Raw genomic sequence first — 22951 nt, forward strand, 5'->3', positions numbered from 1 at the left:
TTCTATCAATAGTTTTTTTCAAAACATTAATCCATGTTGATTTTTTTCTTTCTTTCCTTTGTAAGAATTTGTGTTTTCCCAAAAGGAATAAAGTAAAATAAAATAAAACACGCCAGGCCCCGTGAAGCTTATTCTTTACTGTACAAACGCAGAGAGGGAGTCATGACTAAGAGTAAAAATACAAAAATAAATAAACAGTCCAACAAAAACCTACAAATTAAAAACCTCAAATAAATCCTAAAAGAAACAATCCAGCAAAAAAGTAAATAATAGAAATAATAGTCTATAGCCTCAGGTTCAACCCTTGTTCCAGTTTTGGGGGACCAAAATGTATCTGTTTCATATGTGCAAGAGGCCTAGGCCCAGTTTCTGGTTGGTAGTTCAGTCTCTAGGAGCTTCCAAGTGTTCATAATAGTTGACTTCTGTTGGGCTTCCTGTCCTTTTTCAGTGTCAGGGATTGGTCCTTGCCTGTAGGATGGGTCTCAATTTGGGACCATCATTGATTGGTCATTACCTCAGTATCTGCTCTATTTTGTCCCTGTACATTTTGAATCTAAGGTGATGTGAGTGGGTACTACCTTAACCTTTCACTTGGAGTCATGCCTGGATACATGAAGTGAACAATTCAGGATCCATATCCCTCACTACTAAGAGTCTCTGCAGAGTCACTCCCAGAAACCTTTTTGGGGACACTTCTTATTCCAGTTCTATGAAATGTCCTAGAGATTACCTTTTCCCACACCCAACCTCCCTTCTCTCTCTCCTGATCTTATATATGATCGTCCCCCTGCTTTGCTATCCTTTGATCCCATCTTCCAACAAGTTCCCTCATTCCCTAAACATCAGATATATATTTTGTTTCCATTTCTGAGAAAGATTCAACCATACTTGTGTCCTCCTTGTTATTTGCATGGTTATCCTGTACTTTATGGCTAATATCCGGGTTAGATGATACTCCTTTTCTTCCTCTGGGAATGCCATTCCCTTCAGCTCCTTCATTCCTTCTCTTAAGTCTTTCATAGGAGTCCCTGACCTCAGTCCAATGGTTCTTTGTAAGTATCTGCATCTCTCTCATTCAGCTGCTGGTAGAGCATCTCAGAAGACAGCCATGCTTGGCTCATGTCTGCAAGCACAATAAGGCATCAGTAGTAGTGTCAGGATTTGGTGCTTGGACATGGATGTTTCCAAAGTTCTGTCCCTGAATGGCCTTTCCTTCAGTCTTGGCTCCATTTTTGTACCTGTGTTTCCTTTAAACAGGAACAATTCTGGGTCAAATTTTAAAGATGGTTGGTGGTCCCATCCCTCCAGGGAAAACCCTGTCTATCTACTAGATGTGGTTTCTTCAGATTCCATATCCCCACTTTTGAGCCTTTTGGAAGACATGCCCATTAAGTCCTATAAGCATCTCACAATTCAGGTCTCTGGAACTTTCTGTCCATCCCCCACCCCTCTGTGTTGCATATTTCCATTAATTGTCCTGGCCATCTGGGCCTCACTCCTATCTCCCCCCATACTTAATCCTGCCCCAACTCTTTTTATCCCTCATCTTATACACAGGTTTCTCCTTCCCTCAGTGCCTTGTGATTAATTTATTCCCCCTTCTAAGTTGGATTGAGGCATCCTCACATAGGCTTTGCTTCTTAATATTCTTCATGTGGTCTGTGAGTTGTATCATGGGCATTCTGCACTTTTTGACTAATATCCACTTATCAGTGAATATTTCTTGTTGCCTTTCCATATGAAGTTGAGAACTGTTCTTTCCTTGTCTGTGAAGAATTATCTTGGAATTTTGATGGGGATTGCAGTGATTCTGTAGATGGCTTTTGGTAAGATGGTCATTTTTACTACATTAATTTTATTGATCCATGAGCATGGGTGATCTTTACATCTTCTAATTTCTTTTGTCTCTTTCCTTAAGGACTTGAAGTTCTTGTCTTACAAATATTTCAATTGTTTGGTTAGAGTTAGTCCAAGATATTTTATAATATTTGTAGCTATTTTGAAGTGTGTTGTTCCCCTAATTTCTGTCTCAGCCCATTCATCATTTGTATAAAGGAAGGCTACTGATTTGAATTAATTTTATATCCTGACTTTTCTAAAATTGATTATCAGCTGTAGGTGTACTCTGGTAGAATTTTGGGGGTCACTTATGTATACTGTCATATCATCTGAAAAAGTAATATCTTGACTTATAGCTTCCAAATTTGTATCCACTTAATCTCCTTTGGTTGTCTAATTGCTAATAGCCAGAACTTTGAGTATCATGTTGAATAGATAGGGGGTTCCTTGCCCCTGATTTTAGTGAGATTGATTTAAGTTTCTTTCCATTTAATTTGATGCTGTCTCTTGGTTTGCTATATATTGGTTTTATTATGTTTAGGTATGTGCCAAGATTTCCAGATCTCTCCAAGACTTTTAACATGAAGGGATGTTAATGATATTATCACCAGGTTTCTTTTCTTTGAGTTTGTTTATTTAGTAGAATATGTTGTTGGATTTTCATATAGGGAACCATCCCTACATCCCTTGGTTGACACCTATTGAAACATGATGAATAATGTTTTCATGGGTTCTTGGATTTGGTTTGTAAGAAATTTATTGATTATTTTTGAATTGGTACAGGTGATATTGGTCTGAATTTCTTTTCCTTTGCTAGGTCTTTATGTGGTATGGTGTAAGACTATCTGTGGCTTCATAGAATAAATTAGGTAGGGTTCCCTTGAGAGGCCAAATCTTTTAATTTCAGACTCCATTTTAGAGAATATTACCTAAGCTTAAACTCAGGAAACCAACAAGCCTGTACCTACCATTAATCCTACCTCCAGTGTTTAGTCTAACCCCAACAAGAACTCTGTCCCCAGGTTAATCTCCCTTAACAAACCCGTAACTTTTCAAGTTACTTCCCAACAAATCTACACCTTCAGTTTACAAGGCTGCCCCTGCTTAATAACCAGCAAAGCAAAGGGAAACAGAGGTTAAGTTTATGATTTGACTCCTGGCCTAAAGGAGTCAAACCTAAAGGAGTCCTAAAGTCAAAGTAGCACTCCAATTAGATGTTTATCAGGCTAGAAACCCGTCACTTGCCACTTTCGGTTAAACCTTGCCCAATATGTGTTTAGGGTTCTTCTCTACCAGTCAGAGGTGGGCTAACTCCAACCTTGAGTGTGTAAATCAAGGCCCTTGTCTGATTACATGAGATAAGTTTCAGACTAGATTTTATTAGCACCACATTTTGGTGGAGAGCAGGGAAGTTATCCATGACCTTCAAGACTACTGATTTGGTGGGTCTCAATGCTGATGGTGCTCCAGGGAATAATTGTGCTTGGTGGCAGATGTGCCTAGTGTATCTGTGAAATCCTGGGTCTGAGCCAGGGTATGGTGGCTTTGGTTTTTAATATCTGTTCAGGTTCAGTACTATGGTCTTTCTCTGTTCACAAATTGTGAGCAGTGCCATATCCTTCTTATGTATGATCACCAAATTCTGGTCATTTCTTGATTCTGCCAAGTAACTCTGAGTGATGCCACAATACCCTTTTATCATTGCCATATTCTGGTTAGTTCTTGTTTCTGCCTGATGTTTTTCACTGTACAACAAATTCATAGTTGTGCCATATTTGTTATTCTACTCAGGAAAAATGTCTTAAATTTGTGTCACAGACAGGAAAGGATGGATTTATATATTATTGTGTTACAAAGAGGTCTTTTTTTATATAAGAGCAACTTTTCTTGTTGTTTCTCATTTCTGCATGACAGAGAGGAAAGGTCAAATTTGTAATTTTATGTATTATATTTGTGTTTCTTATTAGGAAGTGACTTTGACAGGATGACTTTGACAGATAACATATATTAACATGGGAAAGGCTACCCATACTGTATCCAACATGTCAGAATATCTCATATTCAATACCAAATGTCCCACAGAAGGATCCTTTGACATTGGATTGGCCCAAGAGATTGAGAAAGTCATTTCCAAAACTAAATTTGGCCAGCCAGACCAAATACCTTTTGTGGTTGTTTGGCAAGACCTCCTAGAGGACCCACCCTCATAAATGTTTTCTCTCTTGACAATAGACAGAAGTTTTGAATTGTCTACCAAAATGTCCAAGGATATGAAGGAAGAGATACTGGATCATCCATCTCCTCCTGTACCACCCCGCTAACCAGTCCTTCAAGGAGGAACTGTGGAGAATGGTATCTTTTCATGCCCACCTTATTTAATACCTATGGTAGAATAGCAGCTTTATCACAGGCATCCTCACAGAAGGCAGGGGAGGGGAGAACTGGTACAGGGATTTGAAGATACAGGGGGTTACCTTTCAAGCTTGACTCTGTTGTCCTTCCCTTGTGTGTAACTGAGCTGGTTGGTAATGAATGAAATAATACCCATTACTATTGTCCCTTTACCTCTAGTGAACAACTATTATCAACAGGGAATCTACTCTAATAACCAAGTAGTTATTGATCCTTGCTTTTCTCTGACTCACACAGATTGAGACTTTAAGTTCATGAGTTAAGAAGAGACTCTTGGTTTACTATCAGGCTCTGCTGGCAGGTCTCAAAGTAGCTCAAAGACAGCACTCCAATTCAACCAAACTATATGACATTAAGCAGAGATAAAAGTTAGGAGAAAAGAATCTGAGGGACATAATGAAAATGATAATGGCAGAAGAGAAGCCATTGAGATGATAGAGGCAAGAGATTTGCAACCTGGCAAAGATACAGCTGGTAGCCACAGCCACACCAGAGGGAAGTAGGAGATATCTGAAACAAATGGCTTCTTTGAAAAGAGATGCCTATCCAAACCCTGGCCTTAAAAGATGAAGAAAAAAAAAAGAATGTAGACAATTCAGATTCACTCTCCAAGCCTAGTGTAACCTTAAATGTAGTGAAAAACCCACCAACTTTTTTGTTTTTAATTAATAGAGTTCAACAGCCTATTTTGCTGAAACCTAAAGATAAAGTCTCTTCAAACATTTAAAAATGACTTTGTGGTGGCAGCAGAACCAAAACAAAAATGTCTAAAAGGAGACCAAGTATCTCTTTGATGCCCTGAAAAATTTGGACTATCATACCTCCAATAAATAGGCCCTACACTGTCAACCACTGGTGACCTCCTTAGACTTGAGACTCAGACTCTGGTCCCTGGCATCTGGACCCCTGCTACCTGTCAGAGAAATAAGATCCAGTTGTCAGAAGCTGGCCCTCCCACTCTCCACCCCTGTTTACACATCATTGCTGCAATGACCTTCTGGTTAAGGACTCATTGCCAGTCTCTCCTCTTGAATGCCCCCAGGATAATGTTTCAGTTGCTCACCTGCCTCACTGCCCTGCTTATCTAGACCTCTATGTGCCCTCTGCATGACTACTTGGATATTTTGAGCTATATGCATTAGAGCAGATCAGATCAACAGGATACCCCCTTGATTGGTGAAGAGATAATACAATTCACCAATAACAATAGCCTCATTCAAGATGCACAATAGTATGGTGCAGCAGTAGTGGTCTCAGAAACCAAGATCATAAGGGCAGAGGTACTCCTGATAAGACAATTAAGATACAGAATACTTTAATTTATGGGACACAATAAAAGCAGTTCTAAGAGGAAACTTTCTGGCACTAAGTGCCTTCATAAAGAAATTGTAGATATACTATATTAGAAATTAATGACATACCTCAAAGCTCTAGAACAGAAATAAACACACTCATGAGGAGTAGATGGCAGGAAATAATCAAACTCAGGCCTAAAATTACCCAATTAGAAACAAAGATAACTGTACAAAGAATCAATAAAACCAAGAGCTCATTCTTTGATTAAATATACAAGATAGATAAACCCTTAGCCAAAGTAACTAATAGGCATGAGACTGTATCCAAATTAACAAAATCAGAATGGAAAGGGATATATAACAGTAGAAACTGAGGAAAGACAAAAAATCATCAGCCCTTACTACAAAAGCCTATACTTGATAAAACTAGAACATCTAGATGAAACGGATCATTTTGTAGGGAGATTCCATGTAACTATGTTAAACCAAGATCAGGGAAACTATCTAAACCAAAGTAAATAGAGGCGACCAAAATAGCCCAGGGCCATATCATTTTACTGCAAAATTCTACCAGACCTTCAAAGAAGAGCAAATACCAAGATTCCTCAGAGTATTTCTCAAAATAGAAGCAGAAGGTATAGTGCCAAGGAAGTATTGGTGAAAACAAAAAGACCAGTCAGGAGCTGATTCTCTACTTTCATTGTCATTGAATACTTGAGATTATTTCAATCATCTTTTTATCTGCTAAGGCTTGTTGCTTGTATAATTATATGGTCAGTTTAAGAGAAGGTTTCATGAGGTTCTGAGAATGCTTATTCTTTTGTTTTGTGGTGAAATAGTCTGTGGATATCTGTTAAATCCATTTTAATCATGAGTTCTGTTTTACTTTGTCTGTGTTTAGTTTCTGCTGCCTATGATTTGGTGAGAGTGGGGTATTAAAATACCAGACTATTTTTGTGTGAGGCCCAGTGAATGTTTTGAGCTTTAGTAGAGTTCCTTTTATGAATGTGTGTACCCTTATATTTGGGCATAGATGTTCAGAACTGAGAATTCATCTTGATGGATTTTTCCTTTGATGAGATTTGATTATTTTTGGTTGAAAGTCTACTTTAGTGAATATTAGTTTGGCAACTTCAGCTTGTTTCATGGTACCTTTTGCTTCAAAATCATTTTTATCCAGACCTTTTTTCTGAGGAAGTATCTATCTTTGTTGCTGAAGTGCATTTTTTGTATGCAGCAAAGTGATGGATACTCCTTGGATATCCAGTCTGTTATCTTTTGTTGTTTTTTCAGGGGTGGTAAATTGAGTCCTTTGATGTTGAACAGATATTAAGAACCAATGATTGCTAGTTCCTGTTATTTATATTTGTTGTTGTTGAATGTGGTATTATGTGTATGTGATTCTCTTCCTTTGGGTTTGTTGTGAGATGATAAACTTCTTGTGTTTTCTTGGGTGTAATTACCTTTTTTGTGGTGGAGTTTTGCTTTGAGTATATCTGTAGAGCTCCTTTACTAGCAAAATATTTTTTTTTTGTCATGGAATGTATTATTTTTTCTATCCATGTTGATTTAGAGTTTCGCTTGGTTTACAGTAACCTGATCTAGCATCTCTGGTCTCTTAGTCTCTGAATGATAGCTGTCCAAGATCTTCTGCCTTTTATGTTACTTGACATTTTTCCCTTATAGTTTTTAATAATATTTCTTTTTTCTATATATTTAAATATTTTATTATTATATGGCAGAAGAATTTTCCTTTTTGGTACAATTTGTTTGGCATTCTATAAGCTTCATGTACATTTATGGCTATCTCTATCTTTAGGTTAGGGTCGTTTTCTTCAATAATTTTGTTGAAGATGTTTTCTTGCCCTTTAAACTGGTAATTTTCAAGCTCTTCTTCTGTTCTTAGGTTTGGGATTTTCATTGATTCCTCAAATTCCTGGATGTTTTGGGTTAGAAACATTTTACTGTTTGTATTTTCTTTGACCAAAGTGTCACTATCTTCTATACCTGACTATATCTTCCGTCTCTTGATGATGCTTACATCTGTAGCTCCTGTTCTTTTTGCTAAGTTTTACATCTTCAGGGTTGCCTGCGTTTGCAGGTAGTTTATTGTTTCTATTTATATATTTAGTTCTTTGACTGTTTTGTTCAATTCCTTCACCTGACTGATTTTATTTTACTGTATTTTAAAAGGGATTTACTTATTCCTCTTTAAGGAGTTCTCCCTATTTGCCTCTGTGTTCTTGTATATTTTAAGGAAGTTATTTATATTCCATTGAGAGGCCTCTATATTATTCATGAGATGGAATTTTTGGTCAGAATCTTCCTCTTTGTGTGCTCTATTATATCCAGGGCTTCCTGTGGGAAACGAACTGGCTTCTGATGTTGCCACATTGGCTTCTGTTATGAATGTTCTTGTTCTCACCTTTGCTATATAGTTTTCTCTGGTGTTAGCTAGAAGGATCTGGAGCTGGTGTACTTGGAACCAGATAGAGATGTGTGACCTGGGTTAAAGCAGGCTTTCTGGGAGCAAGGAGAGTTGTCTTTGGTTAGGTCAGGGCTCCTGTATCTCTGGTTAGAGCAGAGCTCCTGAAAGACAGGCTGTCTTTGGGGTTTAGGGGGAAGCAAATTGATCTATGTTCCTTGTTCTGACAGATCTCCTGGGAGAGAGGTAGGTTCTTTCAGGTTAGGGAAGACATCCTATGGGGTAAATAGGCTGTGGTGTTCAGAGTACCAGGTGCAGGCTCACTAATATGCCATAGGTTCATTAGTAAATACAAATAAGGAGGATGGTGTTTCTGCAGAGTGGGATAAATCCCACTTCAGCTGTGCTCATTGGGTTTCCAAGTTGGCATATGTATTAGGGCAGTGGTTTCAGATCTGCTCCTGGTTATTTTAGACCCCCTAGAAGATAGGCTGCTGTGATAGAGAGATAGGCAGGCTTGCTGGTTATTTGTTTTGTTGCTGTCTAATTTTTTTATACATTTTGGATATTAGCCCTCTGTCAGATGTGGGGTTTTTGAAGTTCCTTTTCCACTTTGTAGGTTTTCATTTGATCCTAATGACATCATCCGTTGACCCACCAGAGCTTTTCAGTTACATAAGGTCCCATTTATTAAGTCTTGAATACCTGTGCCCTTGGTGTTATCTTCTGCATTTGACTTTATACAAACATTTTCAAGAATATTTCTTATTTTCTCTTCTATGAGATTTATAATATGAGGCTTTATGTTGAGGTCTTTCATCTATTTGGACTTGAGCTTTGTGCAGTGTCATAAATATGGATCTATTTTCATTCTTCAACATACAAAATCCCATTAGATCAACACAATTTTTTAAAGGTTCCTGTCTTATTTCCACTGAAAGGTTTTGGTGTCTTTGTCAAAAATGCAGTGTTTTTAGGTGTGTAGGTTTATTTCTGGGTCTTCTGTTCTATTCCATTGATCAACCTGTCTCTTTCTATATCAGTACCAAGAAGTTTCTATTACTATTACTCTTTAGTGTAGCTTAAAGTCATGGAGAGTGGCATCTCCAGAAGTACTTTTACTGTTCATGATTGTTTTTACATTTCCTGGGGTTTTTGTTTGTTTGTTTATCCATATGAAGTTGCGAATTGTTTTCCAAAGATCTGTGAAGAGATGTGTTAGAATATTGGTGAATATTGAATCTGTAGATTTCCTTTGGTAAGATGGGCATTTTAAATATGTTAATACTACCAACCTATTAGCAAGGGAGCAATTTCCATGTTCTGATACACTCTTCAGTTTTTTTTTCTTCATAGATTAGAAGTTCATTTCACACAAATCTTACAGTTGCTTTGTTAGAGATATTTCAAAGTATTTTATTCCATTTGTAGCTATTGTGAGGGTACTGTTTCCCTATCTTCTTTCTCATTCTGTTTATCATTCATGTAGAGGAGAGCTACTGATTTGGGTTAATTTTGTATCTACCCACTTTCCTTAAATTGTTTATTACATATAAGTTTTCTCTGGTAGAAATTTAGCAGTCACCTACATATACTCTCATGTCCTCAAATAGTGATACTTTCACTTATTTCTTTCCAATTTCTAATTACTTGATCCCCTTCAGATGTCTTATTCAACTACCTAGATTTCCAAGTACTATAATGAAGAAATATGGAGAAATTTGTGAGCCTTGACTTATACCCAATTTTAGTTGAAATGCTTTACTTTCTCTCCATCTATCTAATTTGGTGAGGGATATTAGCCTTGCTCTATATTGACTTTATTTTGATTAAGTATGTACACTTTATCCCTGCACTCTCCAAGACTTTTATCACGAATGGGTTTTGGATTTTGTCAAATGCTTTTTCAGCATCTAGGGAGATGATCATTTGTTGGGGGGGTTGTTTATTTTTCTTTCAGTTTGTTTAAGCTGTGGGTTTCACTAAGGGATTTTTGCTATTAAAACACCCCTGCATCTCTGGGATGAAGCCAATTTAATCATGGTAGATGATGTCTTTGATATTTACTTTGATTCATTTTGTGCATGATTTATTGAATATTTTTGCATTAATTTCATAAGGAAATTATTCTAAAAACGCCCTCCTTTTTAGAATCAGGATGACTGTGGACCCATAGAATGAGTTGGGCAATATTCCTTTTGTTTCTATTCGGGGAAATGTTTGAGGAGTATTGGTATTGGCTCTTCTTTGAATGTCTAAGAGAATTATGCACTAAAACATTTTTTTTTTGTCCAGGGGTATTTATTGGTTGGGAGTCTTTTAACAAGTGCTTCTATTTTCTTAGGGGTTATAGGACATCCTACAACTAATCTTTGTTTACTCCGGTAATTGTCTCGATAATAATTAATGCATTTCCAATTTTTTTTTGCTGCTGGCTGAAGTAAGGCCTAATGAATTTTTAAATCTCCTCAGTATTAATTTTATGTCTCCCTTTTGATTTCTGATTTTGCTAATTTGGGTGCTATTTCTCTACCATTTACATAACTTAGCTAAAAGTTTGTCTAGCTTGTTGATGTTCTCAAGGAACCAATTCTAGCTTTCATTGATCCTTCGTATTGGACCTTTTGTTCCAGGTTGTTTAAAGTCAGCCCTGTGTTGATTATTTCCTGCAGTGTACTCCTCCTGGGTGTATTTGCTTTGGTTTCTGTTTGTTTGTTCTAGGGCTTTCTAATGTACTTTTAATTCTTTAGTATGAGAACTCTCCATTTTTTTTTTATATGAGTGCTTATTGCAATGGACTTTCCTTTTAGCTCTGCTTTCATAGTGTCCCATAAGTTTGGGTATGTTGTACACTCATTTTCATTGAATTGTAGAAGATTTTTATTTTCTGGATGTCTTCGCTGACCCAGTGTTGATTTAGTAAACAGTTGTTCACTTTCTGAGAGTATGTAGGCTTTTTTGTTTGTTTGTTTGTTTGTGTTGTTGAAGTCCAGTTTAATCCATGGTTAAAGTGCAAATTTTTTATTTCTTTGAAAATTAATTTGTGTCATGCTATCTTTTTCTGTAATTTGTTTTATGAGAGCATTATTTTTACTGAAACATACATATAAGAGGATGTTTGGCTGAGAACAGACACATGGTGTTTTCTGAATGCAATTAGAAAAAAAAGAGTGTGATGTTTGGCTAATGAGGATGCTTGAGAGACCACATGATGTTTGTACAAATGGATGATGGTATGTGGTATTGGTAAGCCTTACCATTCTTTGCTGATCATTTTTGAGCTTTGTTGATGCTGGTCTTTGCTGACAAAGATGTATGATACTGGTTTGCCTTGCCATTCATTGCTCCAAAGTACTTGTGGTGGAATCCCAGTGCCTTATTGCTGCTTCAGCAGAATTAAGATGATTGGCAGAACCTAGCAGTTTCTTCTGGGTAGACCTGCTGTTGCTGGTCCATGAGTGGTATTTGTGAGTGGATCAAGTTGTCACTGCTGATTCACGTGAACTGAACTACTAATATCCTGACAACACAGAATGGATTTGCCTCAAAGAACTATTTTGAATCAGTTTCATATCTTCTGTTTACCCTAAGAAACTTTCTTTTGCCCTAACTCTGATGAGTGGACGACTGCAAAAGAGGTCAAAGCATTTAAGATTATTATTAAAACTAGGTTTTGAAAATTACAAGACTGCATGTGTGATCTGATAAGATGCACAGGGTTATTTCAATCTTCTTATATCTGTTGAGACTCGATTTGTAATCAATTTTATGGTAAATTTTGGAGAGGTTCTGAAAAGAAAGTATATTCTTTTGTGTTTGGGTGAAAGGTTCTATAGATAGAAATTAGCTCCATTTGAATCATAACCTCTGTTACTTTCATTATTTCTCTGTTCAGTTTCTGTCTCTCTAACCTGACCACTGGCAAGAGTGGCCTGTTTAGGTTTCTCACCCCTGTATGTGTGGAGTTTGATATTTGACTTAAGCTTTAATAGTCTTTCACAACTGTTGGTGCCCTTCCATTTGTGGCTTAGATATTTAGAATTGAAATGTGATCTTGTAGATTTAACCTTTGATGAGTAGAAAGTGTCCTTCCCTGTCTCTTTCAATTACTTTCAGTTCAGGGTGAGGAGGATGACCAGGAAAGAGGACAACATTTGAAATAGAAATGAAGAATATATCTAATAAAAAATGTAAAAAAAAAAAAAACTGGAACAAAGTTTTTTCCTTTGTTTGCTTGGAAATGCCTTTTCCAGCCCTTTATGCTGAGGTAATTATTATCTTTGATAAGATAAGATATGTGTCTTATATACTACAGAATTCTAAATTCTGTTTATGCATCCATTTTGTTAGCTTGTCTCTTTTTACTGGGGAATTGAGTCCATTGATACTGAGACATATTCATAACCAATGCTTGTTCCTTTCTGTTACATTGGTGTTTGTGGTGATTGTGTATGTAGTGTTTGTGTGTATGTTTGTGTGAATATGTGTGTGTGTTTGTTTGTTTGCTTGCTTGCTTGTTTGGTTTTTTCTATTGCTATTAATGCTGTAATATTATTTTCCTGCCAGAAATATAGTTATCCTCATTGGGTTAGACTGTTCCTTCTAGTATTCTCTGTAAATCTAGATTAATGGAAATGTGTCCCAATGTGCAGGACAGTCAATGGGGTTCCCTGGACCATATGGGGGAGAATGGGGCACAGAGACAGCAAGAGATGGGCAGCAAGACAGGATTGGATCAAGCTGTCAAATTTTATTTTTTACACACTGCAATATAAAGGAAAGCAAGCAAGGTAGAGGAAGGGGGTACAAGAGGGCAAAACTGTATTCAGGGAACACTTTTAGGGGGTGAGCATTGTCGTTCAGGAACAGTTTCTCAGAATTATCTCAGAATCTCATGGAAAAGCTCACTAATGCTACAGGAAGTGGGCTAGATAAAATGGTCAAGAGCAGGTGAAGTGGAAAGAGGGTGCTATGGTAACCTAACTGCAGGTGAGCTCTGTTGTAACCAACTCACATGAGCTCTGTATGTACTGACCACCTTGCTGCTTGGCTTACTTAGCTACTTCGCTACTAACCTGAGAGCTAATACTTTTCCTTCTAAAAGCAGGCTTGAGCATGTAAGATGGCTGAAAGGGGAAGATTTGGAGATATATGTGAGAGTGGCTCCTGGCAGAAATGTGTTGTTTAAATTTGGTAATTTGGTTTTGCCATGCAACACCTTGTTTTTTGTTTTTGTTTTTATTTTTTTTTTTTTGTTTTTTGGTTTTTTTTTTGTTTTTTGGTTTTTTTACCATCGACAGTATTCAATACTTTGCTATGCATATTAGTATAGACAGACATCTGTGGTCTCTTGGGGTCTGCAATATCTCTGCTCATGCCCTTTTGTATTTTAACTACTCAAGTGAAAAATTGGATGTAATTCTGATAGTCCCCCTTCATATGTTACTTGGCCTTTTCCCTTGTTGTTTTAATAGTTCTTACCTTTTTCTGTCTTTTTGGTGTTTTGATTATTAAGTGGCAGGAGGATATTCTTTTCTGGTCCAATCTGTTTCGTGTTCTGTAAGCTTCTTTTACCCTTATAGGCATCTCTATCTTTAGGTTAGGGAAATTTTCTTTTATAATTCTGTTGTTGGTATTTTCTGGACCTTGGAGCTGGGAACCATCTTCTTCTTCTGTTCCTATTATTTTTAAGTTTGTTCCTATTGTTTTTAGGTTTGTTCTTTTCATAGTGTCCCTAAATTCCTGGGTGCTTTGTGTCATCAACATTTTTGATTTGCCTTTCCTTTCATTGATATATTGTTTTTTTCTCTCCTCTTCTACACCTGAGAGTCTCTCTTTCATCTTCTGTAGTCTGTAGTTTCTCTTGACTTTCCTAGGTTTTTCATATATGAATTGTCCCAGTTTTTTTTTCTTTACTGCTTCTATTTCCGTTTTAAGGTCTTTGACAGGTTTATTCATATCCTTTACATTTTTGATGCATTTTCCTATAATTTTTATATTTATTAGTTCCCTCTTTTAATGCATCTCCCAGTTGGAATATGTTTTCCTGAATTTCCTGAAGGGATTTATTCATGTCCTGTTTATAGGCCTTGATCTTTTCTAGAATATTGGACTTGAGATCCTCCTTTTGTGTTTTAATTTCATTAGGATATCTTGCGTTTTTCATTGCAGGATATCGGGGCTCTGCTTGTGCGCTAACACCCTAGGTCTAATTGAGTATATCTGATGCTGTCCTTTAGGTATCTGGGTTTAGGTGTCTGGGTTTCTCCTCATGAAAGCAGGGATTCTTAAGAATATGTGGGAGTTTTGTGTTCCAGACAGTGGGGTACAGGTTACCAGACTCTGCTGGCTGTTGCTCAGATAAACCCCACTCGGCAGGTTGTGTTATAAGTTTATTCTACTCTACAGGATGTGTCCCAGTCAGACTCAACTTGGATGGCAGGAGATTCTGACTATTGCCCAGGCAGACCAACTGGGATGGAGGGCAGATCCAACTAGGAGGGAAGAGTCAAGCAGGAATCCAGGCTTGTTAATTTTGGGGCCCAAAGTTTATCAGGGGTTGGCAGGGTGCTTTTGGAAACATTTTATTTGTCCTTCCTGGCATGGCTAAAACTCAAAAATAGTGGGATGAGGTAATTTGATGGAAATAAAATATATTTTGTCTTCATACATCTTTCAAAAAATGAAATGTGTTGGTGAGTTGAGGAAGCATATAAGAAAAACTTTTGAACGCACAGTACAAATTTACCACCAAAATGCTTCTAATTTGCCTGTCACTATGAAACATTCTAACGTTGTACATTTTTGCAATAAAAAACAAGATTAATGTTTTGTTTTATTCAGATATTAAGACATTTTATCACAGAAATATACTGATATGATAACTTAATTCATACATGTGTAGAAATATGAAATTATGTACAAGATTGATGATTTTTAATTCATAACAACAAGGTCTGCCCTCCATTTCAATTTCTGAATGATCATAGCGTTTATACTGATACAAATAAGTTGTTTTTGAAATCCACATAAGGTATAACCATGGTTGTTATTTAATAGAAGTAAATTGTATAATTATTTAGAATTTGTCAGTGCTTCATACTAAATTTTTAAGTAGTTACTTTATTTTAAAATGACTAAAGATAATAAGAGATAATATTCTACATTCTTTAAACATGTATAATATAAAGATATATTTATCTAAATTTTTCTTAAAAATCTACTACATAAAAAAGAATATTTCAATGATCTTGGTAGCAATTGCCTCCATTATATACTATAATGATTATATAATATATATTACTAGTTTTATATTTGTATTTTCCTTCAAAATAAAACTAAACATCAGGAAAAGAGTAGGCAATAAATTCATCAATTTAGATTTTAAATCATTATTTATATCATATCATTAAAATGTTTATAATAAAACATAATGAATCACTTCTGATTTTAGAAAATACTACAGATTTAGGTTTAGTCATTGTGTTATAATATAAAACAATTAAAATTATTGTGAATTTGATATACTCATATCAGAAAGATGTTTGACATATATTAATGAGCAGAAAAAGCACATAGGAGAGTGAATTTATAGTCATAATGGATTTAGAACATGGATGTTTTTGATACCTATTATGATTAGAAGACTGGAAAGTCTTCTCTAGTTTTATGCTCTGACCAAATTTCATTACTCTCTAGCAATCAATTTTTTAGGAGGCTTAATGACATAATTAATAAAAGTTTTGAAAATACCCAGGACTGTAATCTGAAGAAATATCTAACATATTGTTTTGTTTTTAATTGGTATGCTATCGAGCCAAAAGGGAAAAAGGAATATAAAAAATGTTTTTTCACTTGTCTCAGGAAATTTATGTCAAAATGCTTTCTTTAATTTTATAAGTTGGAAACTAATTAGCACTTTTCAGATTTTCATGATACATCTGTTTAATATTATTTATTTCAATTTAAATTAAGTAATTACTTTAAAATATACTAGAAATTGCTAACATACTGGAATTTAAGCATTGTGGACATAGTTTAGAATATTGAATTGTGCATATAGGAAGTTTTAAAATCTGCTATTGAACTGGAAAAATCTTTGGCAAAATAGTAGAACTCAATGTATTATTATTTCTTTTTCTATTTCAGAGAATGTGTGATATATAATTTAGTAGCAAATAAAACATCATTTAAATTTTTGAATGATTCTCCTTTCTTATAGTCGTTATTTTCTACTCTCATCTTCTTTCTAAAAGTCATTTTCAGAAGTTAAGTTCTGTTTTTTGTTTGTTTGTTTGTTTGTTTGCTTGTTTTTTTTGAGACAGGGTTTCTCTGTGTAGCCCTGGCTGTCCTGGAACTCACTTTGTAGACCAGGCTGGCCTTGAACTCAGAAATTCACCTGCCTGTGCCTCCCAAGTGCTGGGATTAAAGGAGTGCATCACCATCGGCCAGCGAAATTAGGTTCTAAATCCTCATGATATGGACAAAGTTGAATTTCTCCTTTGATCATCTCACGTACCTTATGTCTTACCACTAACATAGCCATGAGAAAAAATGAAAGGCAAAATGCACTTTACTCATCCTTTTGGTTATGACAGCTACTTCTGCCTTCTGGTTACATGACAAGTCCCAAGGACTGAAATTTTCACACATTTTTGTTATAAAATGCAATAGAGAAAGTAAACATAAGGAACTAGAAATTCTTCATCATTGATATAATTTGCATGACTTCTTAAACATTATCTATTAGATCTTGTCATGAGATGATATATGTCAGTGTGCTTCTGTGTTACAACTCACAGGCTTCTCTGAAAGTCATGTGTTTGCACTTTTCCTCAGAGTGATGAAATTAACTATAGTCTTGTGATCCAATACTCTTTTGTTGATAGCTCTATAAATATTTTTTATTGAATTTGGGAATATAAAATATATATCTGAATGAATAATTTGGATTGTCCAATATTTTATGTCTGGACTAGTTACTATTTTCACAGGAAGAGATTCAGTTTATAACTTTACAACATACAGTCCTCTGTCAGTTGTTTTGGTCTTTATGAGTTCTTTTTATGTTGTTGTTTTTTGTTTTTTGTTTTTTTTATTTTTTTTATTCGATATATTTTTATTTAAATTTCAAATGATTTCCCCTTTTCTGGCCCCCCACTCCCCAAAAGTCACATAAGCCCCCTTCCCTCCCCCTGTTCTCCCACCCACCCCTTCCCACTTCCCTGTTCGGGTTTTGACTTATACTACTACACTGAGTCTTTCCAGAAGCAGGGGCCACTCCTCTGTTCTTCTTGTACCTCATTTGATGTGTGGATTATGTTTTGGGTATTCCAGTTTTCCAGGCTAATATCCAATTATTAGTGAGTGCATACCATGATTGATCTTTTGAGAGTGGGTTACCTCACTTAGTATGATGTTCTCCAGCTCCGTCCATTTGCCTAACAATTTCATGAATTCATTGTTTCTAATGGCCCAATAGTACTCCATTGTGTATATATACCACAGCTTTTGCATCCATTCTTCTGTTGAGGGATATCTGGGTTCTTTCCAGCTTCTGGCTATTATAAATAGGGCTGCTATGAACATAGTGGAGCATATATCCTTATTACATGCTGGGGAATCCTCTGGGTATGTGCCCAGGAGTAGTTTAGCAGGATCTTTCGGAAGTGACTTGCCCAGTTTTCTGAGGAACCGCCAGACTGATTTCCAGAATGGCTGTATCAATTTGCAACCCCACCAGCAGTGGAGGAGTGTTCTTTCACTACATCCTTGCCAACACCTGCTGTCTCCTGAGGTTTTAATCTTAGCCATTCTGACAGTTGTAAGGTGAAATCTCAGGGTTGTTTTAATTTGCATTTCCCTGATGACTAATGAAGTTGAGCATTTTTTAAGATGCTTCTCAGCCATCTGAAGTTCTTCAGGTGAGAATTCTTTGTTTAACTTTGTACCCCATTTTTAATAGGATTATTTGGTTTTCTGGGGTCTAACTTCTTGAGTTCTTTGTATATATTGGATATTAGACCTCTATCTGATGTAGGGTTGGTGAAGATCTTTTCCCAATTTGTTGGTTGCCAATTTGTCCTTTTGATGGTGGCCTTTGCTTTAAAGAAACTTTGTAGAAAAAGTTCTAGACAAATGGATGGAGCTGGAGAACATCAGAGTAAGTGAGGTAACCCAGTCTCAAAAAATCAATCATGGTATGCACTCACTGATAAGTGGATATTAGCCTAGAAACATTGAATAATGAAGACATAATCCACAAATTAAATGATGTCCAAAAAGAATGGAGGAGTGGCCCCTGGTTCTGGAAAAACTCAGTGCAAGAGTATAGAGGAATTCCAGAACAGGGAAGTGGGAAGGGGTAGATGGCGGAACAGGGGGAGGGAAGAGGGCTTATGGGACTTGCGGGGAGTGGGGACCCAGAAAAGGGGAAATCATTTGAAATGTAAATAAAAAATATATGAATAAAAAAAAGATGCAACAAAAAAAAAAGAAAGAAACTTTGTAATTTTATGAGGTCCCATTTGTCAATTCTTGATCTTAGAGAATACGCTATTGGTGTTCTGTTCAGGAATGTTCCCCCTGTACCGATGTCCACAAGGGTCTTCCCCAGTTTCTTTTCTATTAGCTTCAGAGTATCTGGCTTTATGTGGAGGTCCTTGATCCATTTGAAGTTGAGCTTAGTCCAAAGAGACAAGGATTGGTGATCCAACACTCATAAAACAAGAAGTAAGCTAATTTTTCTGGACATACTGATTTTATGTGAAAACTTATTCATCTTTTCTGTCTGTACTCTCATTCAATTCAATTAACTACATAGCTTATTACTATTTAATTTTAACATAGGATTACTCACCTCTTCATTCTGTTATAGCTACAATATTAAATACATTTACATCTCTTTACAATAGTTTTCAATTCCCAAAGTGCCTTGCTTCTCACAAAGGACTTTTGTTATTTTATTATTTTCATATTTATATACCTCTTATTTTGAATTAAACCCTGACCTATATTGTTATTTTGAATTAAACCCTGACCTATATTGGATATCAAGAATAATAATAAGAAAATTATAATGTGGAAGAGTCAAGATTGAGATATTGATTGCTGATTAATTTATGTATGAACACACATCCATCTTTCTATTTCAATTTAAGGCAAAAGGTGCACAGTGACTCTACTGTCCATATATTCATAGTGCTATACTTCATTTATACACAGGAATCAAATGCTCATTGCTTTCCAGAAATACCTTTGGAAGACATCCCTGATAATAAACACACTTTATTTTTTTGTTTATTAATTCTCCTTTTCTTAGATATTGTGAGCCACATAATATTTATACTGCATAAGCAGTACATAATTTGCAAGCCACTGTGAGATCTCCACTTAATAAACCTGGGCATATTTTTCCTGTTGGTGATATTAATAGCCACAAAGGAGCTGATTCTATGGGTCATGTTTAAAAGAACACTGACTTCCACAGCAGGTTTAGTGACACCCTTGGATGTTTCTAAAAATCACAAAGATTCCTGAAAAATTCTGAAGGGACTGGAAAGAAAATGTATTTTAATTAGCATTAATTTTGAAAAATGCATCTCATATAACAATTTTCACAGCCCAAATGTGACATAATCAAATACAGATTCTGGCAAGATTTAAATCACAATATTAGTATGCAATTTAATTTTGTAAGCACCATGGAAACACCTATTCTTGGGGAGATCTTAAATCTGGTCCATGCATTTCAAGGAGTCAACAGCAGTAGCCAGTGCTACTGACAACTCAGGGACATACGAGGAAGACATAGGCACACAAACAGCTAAAAAGCCCATTTAAAAATTAATTTGCTAAATATATGTTTTACCTGAGGAACTCTGAAGAAGAAACAATTAATTCTGATGGTATGTTTGAGTACTATCTTGAGAAAGAAGTTAAATAGCATCAAGGCTCGTTTTTCTAGGTTTGGCTTGAAGTCTATTTTGTCAGATATTAAAGTGACTACATATACTTCCTTTATAATTGCATTTGCTTGAAATCTCTTTTCCACCTTTCCCCCTAAGATGGTATTTATTACTGATATCAATCAATGTTTCTCATATTCTAAGATGAATTTTCTCTTAACTAACTTTTGGTATTTCTAATCTATTTTTGTTTATTAAAAGGGTTGAGATAGTTAATGCTAATAGTAATTATTTAATACAGAACATTATTTTGTCCTTCTGTGTTATTCTATTGTGGTAGTGTGAATAAAAATGACCCTACCAATTCATGTGTTTGATTGCTTGGACATAGGAAATGGCAATGTTAGGAGATAGAGCCTTGTTGTATTTGGTGTGTCCTTTTCACAAGCAGTGCAACACTGTAGAGGACAAGTTTTGTAGCCTCCTATGCTTAAGCTGTGTCTAGTGTGGCACACAGTCTCCTTTTGCTGCCTGTGGATCAAGACCTAGATTTCCTAGCTCCTCAACTGACACCATGTCTGCCTACACACTGCTAGCTTCCTGCCATGCTGATAATGGTCTAAATTTCTGAAACTCTAAACCAACCCCCATTAACTGTTTTGCTTTTTACAGGTTACCTTAGTCATGGTGTCTCTTCACAACAATAAAACCTTAATTACGATTTTTAGTATACCTGATTTTATTCAGTTCTCTGAATTATTTACTTTTACTCATAATAATGTTGGCATGTTTAATCTTGTTACGTGTAAGTATTCCTTCCAGCTTCCTCTGTCTTAGTACTTATAAATTCCTCAAACCTGATTTTGTCACATATATATGACTTGTAGGCCATGATTCAGCTATACCACTCTTGGACAAGTGTTTGTAGGACCTAACGTCCTACTATAGAGATACTTGCACTATGAGATATAGTTTACTACTCACAAAGTCCAGGAAATTTAAACAGTCTAGATGTCCATTAATGTGAATAAATAATGAAAATGTGATAAATTTGCACAATGGAACATTACATATGTATTAAAAATAAAATTATTGAACTCTCAGATAATTGTGTAATGTAATTGAGAGATGTAAACAGTTATTCTGAGTGATATAACTCAGGCACAGCAAGACAAATATCCCATGATTTCTTTTCTGCGGACATTAGGTTTGGATTTTTAGATGAATTTGTGTCATTTAGGATACCAACATGGGTCTGCACATTACTCATGGACATGGACCTTCATGAAAATAGATAGAACAGATACTGATGGCTAAAAGGGAAATATGGAGCAGGATAAATTGGTGTGGGAGAAGGAAGGGCAGGCTAGGGGAGGGAATATGTAGACAGATAAATGTTCTTAAAACTTTTCAAAAAAAGTAATAGAAAAATACTGTTTAAGCCTCCTAAAATACATCTTCACACATAATAAAATGAGTTTATATAAAATTATATTATTAATCAGGCATCAATGACCTTGAAACAAAAAGCTAAAAAGAAAAAAAAAGTTCAGGAAACTATTACATATTTTGTAGTTTTTAGCAAGTGACCCCAAATACTATAATTTGCCAATGCCTTTGTTACCCTGTTTCTTGAACTTGATAATAATATTGTATTGATGGAAACGCCAATTACTTGATCCACAAAGCATGGAAAAATCCAACTGCTACTGTGCTGGAAACTTAACATTACTGGTTAGTTTTCATAATAACAGAAGGAACTATGCACATTACCTGAAAAGATAAAGAATTTTCAGTCATACACATGTAAATTTTGTAGGCTGCAATAATGACTGACATGTAAAGGCATGTATACTGGTGCTATAGTGACTCAAACTTCATAATGCTAGTCTTAACAGTGACTCAAATATAATGTGTATTCAAACATTTTCTAACTGCAAGTCCAACTCCACAAAATTAAGCACATTACTTGGCTGAGCACCTATAACTAGACTGAACATAGGCCCTAAGGGAGAAATACCTACTATTAATATGATGAAAGGACATATTATTAAAACATCTTTTATAGATATACTATTATGCCTATAGATTAATTCACCTTTAAATTGTCATCAGAGAAGCTTCTTCTTGTAGTAAATGATCAACTCAGATATTCACTGTCTAAGGAGCACATTAATGGACATTTCAGACTGATCAGGCACAAAAGGGAGGATTATATATTGTATATGTAAAGCCTCAGGATCACTGTGGAGGAAGTAACGAGCATGTACAAATCAATATGATGGATGACCTTATGAAAACACTGTGTTTTAGAAACCCCTGGTAAACTAAAAGCATCAATAAAACCTGTGAAGGCCATGACATACCAAATCCTAGTATAGAGGCAGGAGTTAGGCATGAGGTCATACCTGTAGGTGAGAATATATTGGTAATTCTTAACAGTTTTCTCTAAGTGTGAAACTGTTCATGGAAAGGAGCACAAATGGTTGGGGAGTACAAATTAGCCTTCATGGGGACATTTTCTGACAAAAGACAGAAAATTTAAAAAAATTGAAAGTGTAGAATAGGTGGTTTGAGGTAAATAAGTATGAGTGTAGTAAAAATGTTTGTATATGAAACTCTCTTAACTTATTTAATAGTGTCAAAATTTGACTAATTTTACCAATATAGGAATAAGTAGATAATAGAGTGATATATATGTAATATAACAATCTAGGCAGAAATATTCATATTATATATTTCAGTATAAAACGATATACTTTTGAAGTGAACCTAATATTTAATCTAAAAGTCACTGTATGTATATATATATTAATATATTATATATATAAATACACATATACTAATGTGTGTATATGTGACATATATTAATATGTATATACTATATAATGCATATATTATATAATAATTGGCATATATATTAATATATGTAAATATATATTAAAGTATATATACACTGTATGTATGTGTATATGTATGGATATATGTGTATATGTATATATATGTATATATGTATATATGTATATATATATATATTAATGATATTACCACTTAGTATCAGGTACCATTTTCAT

The sequence above is a fragment of the Apodemus sylvaticus genome, chromosome 12, assembly GCF_947179515.1.
Source record: "Apodemus sylvaticus chromosome 12, mApoSyl1.1, whole genome shotgun sequence".
NCBI lineage: Eukaryota > Metazoa > Chordata > Mammalia > Rodentia > Muridae > Apodemus > Apodemus sylvaticus.